We start from the raw sequence: 5,997 nt of genomic DNA on the forward strand, positions 1-5,997 counted from the left end.
TAGCCAATGTCGGAACAAAGAAACACGGACGGAGCCATAAACAGCTGGAATTTTTACGACATATGTAGCGTTCGGACACTTTGGTTTGTTTCCAAAACGACCATCAGCTGCAGAGGAGGACTTCATAATAAATCAATATTTTTAGCTCTGCCATCATACAAGTAGGAAATAAAATCTTGACTCTTGCATGAGCAACAAACTCTGCGGAAGAGAATAATAAATTTAAAAAAAGACATTGTGCTCAAAGCAACCCACATGTGCACATGGATCAGTCAGTTACAGTAAGTTTAACAGCTTCAAGTGGTCAAAAAGCCTCATTTGTTTATTTTGTAGCAACGAACAGACGTTTTCATGAAACAGGCTGCAAAGCTTTATGATAGATCCATCGCCAAACTGTCAAAAGCAGGATTTGATCCAAAACTATTTGGACCGGTGATGAAGTAGGTCGCTGGGAATATTTCACTGGTCATGGAAAGATTGATTTATAATAAGCACCAACAGTTTCTTTAACCAAACTTCCCACCAAAAAATAGCTGACTAAGACAAGAGGATAGTTTCTTCAAGGGTAATGAACGTAAATGTGCACAACACCCATAATGTGATCCTCAGGAGGCCAAAACTTCAGCTTTGTTCCAAACAAGAACAGAACACACCAAACACTAAAACAGTCAACATTTGTACAGAGTCAAATTTATACCTTCAAATTAAGAGTATTTAATATTCTATAGACGCAGGATTTACTTTATATTTGAAGAGTCGCTCATAATACACCTAACAGGAAGCTGAGCTTTATTAATTTTTAAATGCAGCTGAAGTGAATAAACATGATAAGGATGATTATTTAATAAGCATAATGTGTCGCCTGCTGCTGTAAACACGCTGACGTGGCACCAACATTTATTGTGTGAATGTTTATGAAGCATTCACACTATTGTGATCCATTTTTCTTCTATATGTTTTTCAGCATCTTTCTCGTCCCGCAGTTTTCAATCTATTTCAACAAATCATAAATCAGAACGTTCAGCTCTTTCAGGACAATTCTGCTATGACGTCTGGTATTGGTGCAACTTTAGCTTTTTGAAATATTTAGCTTTTTCGAACTTTTTTTGCTCATAGGAAATGAATTGAGCTCATTTTACATCCTTCACATCTTTAGATGTGTTTACAACCTTTTACTGCTCCTTTCATATTTTGTTCTGGTTCAGCTTCTTTCAGCTTCCTTGTGTAAATTTAAACTTTTTTCAGCTACTTTCAGCTAATTTCAGCTAGGGCTTTGTTTCCAGCTGTTTTGTGCTCCTTTCAGATTCTTTCTGATAACTACAACATTGTTGTGCTTCTTCTAACGTCTTTCTGCAAATTTCAGCTTGTTATGCTCCTTTCAGCTTATTTCTCAAAGTTTGAGCTTTTTCTCCTATATCAGCTACTATTAAGCTGTTTGTATGCTAATTTAAGCTTTTTCAGCTAATTCCACATTTTTTGCACTCATTTAAACTTTTTTCAGCAAAAAAAGTGCTCACTCACTTCTTGTAATTTCAGTTATTTTTTCCTGCTTTTTTGGCCACGTTGCAGTTGTTTTAGCTAATTTCAGCTTTTTTTTAGATAATTTCCACTTTTTGTGCTCATTTCGGCTTCTTTCAGCCTAATTGGGCAAATACGTTCTTTCTGCTTTCTTTTGCTAACGTAAGCGTGTCCTACCTTTTCAGCTACCTTTTTTAATAGCATTTTTAGGTAATTTCAGCTGTTTTCAGATAAGTTCAAGTTTTTTTGTGGTAATTTCTGCTGCTTTCAGACAAATTAACTTCTTTCTGCCAATTTCAGCCCGTTATGTGCCTTTCAGCTTTCTTTTTAGTTTCAGCTTTTTATGCTATTTCAGCTACTTTTTAACTGTTTTGCGCTAAATTTAGCTTGTTCAGCTAATTTCACATTTTTTTAGCTCATTTCAGCTCCTTCCACTTCGTTCTGGTAATTTAAGCCTTTTAAGTCCGCATTTTCAGCTAATTTTCAGCTATTTTTTTTGCTAATTGCAGCTTTTGTAACTAATTTATGTGCTCATTTCTGCTTATTTAAACCAACAACCAACAAATATGTGTTCTTTCTGCTTTCTTCTGCTAACTTAGGCTTGTTCTTCTGTTTCAGCTACATTTCATCAGCAAGTTCTTCAGCAATAAGCATTCACACTGAATTTCTGCAGGAAAGGTAAGTTCTCTAGTTAACGTTACTTTAGACTAGAGATATTTGAACGTTGAAGACTTCCTTTCACAGACACTTCACAACAATCACTCACCGTTGTTCTGATCTCATGAGTCAGTCTCAAACCAGGATGTTGAGACAACTTTTAATCACAAATTACTAATCACTTCTTTACATTTTGACGATGCCTGTCAGGACAGTTTCCCGTTCTTCATTAATCCTTTTACAGACTGAATGAAGGAAAACACTCAATCATTTCTGCCCGGCACTGTGTTTAAATGTTTATGACTTCTTGTTCACCTGTGAAGGTATGTTTCATATTACTGGCTCGAAGGTGAGGTGCCAGATGCTAAATCATGACATAATTTCAAAGCATCTCATGCAACGATCAAACATCTGGGTTTGGGACAAGTTATGGCACGATGATCCAGCGGTTAGCTTTGGTTTTTGGTTTAAACTTCTGTGGTTTCTAGTCTTTTAATGTGTTTGAGCTCCCTTTTTATGTGTGGGCACTCAAACCTCTTCCTGTAACAGAAACTATACATGAACTAAGTAATTTATTTACTTCTTAAAATCAACTGAGATGAACTCCACACCCTGGCGATGCCAACAGGGGAAAACAAAAGCACCATACGTTTTACTTTAGGTGACAATTTCTCATAAAATCATTATTTAAACCACAAAATGAATAAAACTTCTGTGTAGGATCAGATTTTGGTTAATAAATAATGAAACATTCTCTATTTTAAATGTTTTTGCATAGTACATTTAAACTTTCAAAAATATATATGCAAATTTACAGTTTGTACACTTTTTTTTTACATTAAGCCTTTCTAATCAGAACACAAACTTTTATTAGTATTGGATGTTATTTTGTTGTAAACCAGGGGGGTCAAACCAAGTTAGAAAAGAGGGTCAAACTTGAAATCTTGGTCCAAGTCACCGGTCATTTTCAATCGATCCATTCACCCAAATCAAATAGCTGACATCTTTTCTTGGTTGCAGGTTCATCAACAATTTGTTGTGGTTTCAAACTAGTCCAAGTCTGCACCAAATGAAGTATGCTCAGTTTTTTCATCCAAATGAGAAGCAATAAAACATTTTACATTATAAAATATTATCATGGAGGGCCAGAAAAGATGTTAACAAGGGCCAGATTTGGCCTGCGGGCCTTGAATTTGACACGTGTTGTAAACCGTGTGTTGTAATCCTCCTAAAGAGAACCATGATGGACTAAGTCGAAGAAGAGCCACAGGATTTATTGAAAAAATAATAATTTAACACCAGTTCATTACGTTTCTGTTGTGGTTGCTGCAGTCACTATAAATCTGTTGTTGCAATGGATCCTCATACAACTAGAGTCAACCCAATCCAAGATGGCTGCCACAGCTAGCTGGCCTTAGCCAACACATAAGTCAGTCAGCTTTACAGACGTTTAGCTCAAATCGGATGTGGTTGTAGCTGAGCGTCATGTCCATCACAGACTCCAAGCAAAATCAGTGTGATCACACATAACAACACATCTTAGTTGAAAACTTTGGCATATCTGTCTGTTAGCAAAATATTTTATGAACCACGGGGCAGATTTTATTTAAATTCTTAGAAAATAATCATTAGGTTTATGTCTACTGTTTGAATAACTATTAAAAACAAAAATGGCCATAACACAGTCAGTTTTACAAATATTAAGCTAAAATTTGTTGTGGTAGTTGCTGATTCTGACAAACTGTGCACGATCTTTGTTTCAAACCTTGGCACTGCTGCGAGGCGGTGAGCGAAGCGCACCCTGCCAAGGGTTTCTGGTTTCCTGTTTATTTCTTGGCAGGGCCTGCAGTGACACTGGAGTCAGAAAATTGTTTTACAAATTTCAACACCAGTCAACAGTTTCAGAGCGAAAGATCAGAACCACAAACCGGTTTAACAACTCACACTGGCGCCCTCTGCTAAAGAAATACGACAAAAGGCCATGTGAGCATGAAAACATGGCTATTTACTTGAATTTTTTAAAAGAAAATTATCATGTTTTGTATTAAAACAAGGTTTTATGAATTAAATTGGAACTGTAGTGTTTTATTTTTGTTCCAAGAGGGAATTTAGGTTAAAAACGACAACTTGTCATAATGCAGCAGTTCTTAAATATAACAACAACAACAAAAATCATCTACAGAGATAAAATAAAATAAAATGCTTGTGATAAGCAGATCTCGTCCTGAACACACCCTGGTATAGAACCAGCGGAGACACCTTTATTTTGTTTTCCATTTGATTCAGACAGCAGAAAACATCTGTCATCATTAAGTTCACTTTTCACAGAGCTTCCTGCAAGTCCAGCTCCGTCTGGCAACGTGCGCCTCGTTTCTTAGAACAGCAGACATTTTGTGACCTGTCCTCTGATTCATGAGTAAAGATAAATAAAAAGGAACTCAGTCAGAAGTAGTGACGCCACGTTTTTCATTCATTAAAAATGTTGCCATCTAATAAAGTCTGTCCACAGATTTGTCTCCTTGTCTGTCTCTAATCAGAGAGATGTGTGAAGCATGTCAGTCATCGCCGGCTCCGTCACCACCTTGTGTGTGCACACACTCACTGTTGGCACGCATGTCGAAGGCCAAAACCTGAACTCACGGCAGAAGTCGTAAATCTCCTCCTGTTTACAGCTGAACCTTCAGGAGGAGGGAGACATCCTGACGCCAGGCTGCAGGTGACAAATACACACCTACGCATCAGAGGCGGAGGGGAACTGCACGCAAACATGCTCATGCATTCATGCATCATACATCGCATTACATTCTACGCATCTACGGGGGTTTTATTCATGAAGGGTCCAGAAATGCAGAGTGATGCAATCAGCTCATATCTGACGTGAAGCTGCTGCTCAGACAGGCAACATTTGGTGCAAAGATGAAGTCTACACCCTTTTTTTAATCATCCTCCACTTTTGCCTTTTTGTAATTCAGGGTGATAATGCTTTATGTTTGTGTTTGCCTGTTAGCAAAATATGTCATGAACGACTAGACAGCTTGTACTGAAACCCTTCAGGAATTAATCGCTGAATCTTCACCTCCAGCTGCCTAACTTTTGGAGCCAACCCAATTCAAGATGGTTGCACCAGCGTGCTTTCTTAAAATAATAATAACTACAGAAATTGCATTTCCTTTGAAAATGCAGTTCATTCAGAATCAGAACCCAAATTTATTGTCAATGCACAGAGGCACAACGGAATTACATTACAGTACAGCCCGTCTAAAGAAACAAAAACACAAACATGGGTAGACGGGTGCCTGAGGCTGCAGCTTCATGGGAGGCGCTGCCCTTTTCATTAGATAAGGAAAAGGGAAACCCGAGGAAAGAGGAGGTAAAAAATAAATAAAAATCTCACTGTGACACATCAGTCATCACACACAAAAAAAAAAAAACATATGATGACATATGACATACGCATGTGGACGGCACCAGGGGGGCAAAAAGAGAGAGGCCAGCAAAGGCGGTGCGTTTAAGGGGAATAAGTCCGTGAACATTGTCTCAGATAGCCCCCTCAGTCATAGTCCTGATAAGTCATGGTGCAATGTTTATCAGCCGGCTCAGTAGAGCTCTGACACAGGTCCACAAATGTCCTCGGGGAAGGGAACAGGTAGAGGGAGCAGAGCATCATGTTCACATAACATCCAAGAGAATTTCAGATAGTCAGCCTTGCAAGGCCGACACAGGGGAGCCAGATTCAGAAAACAACAGTTGTTTTGGGTCAGGCCGACTCCGTTAATAACCGTCTGCCTTACAGTCTCACTGGTACGTCTCAATGGCGACTCC

This window comes from Nematolebias whitei, chromosome 19 (assembly GCF_014905685.2).
Source record: "Nematolebias whitei isolate Nwh7 chromosome 19, NemWhi1, whole genome shotgun sequence".
NCBI classification, from domain to species: Eukaryota; Metazoa; Chordata; class Actinopteri; order Cyprinodontiformes; family Rivulidae; genus Nematolebias; species Nematolebias whitei.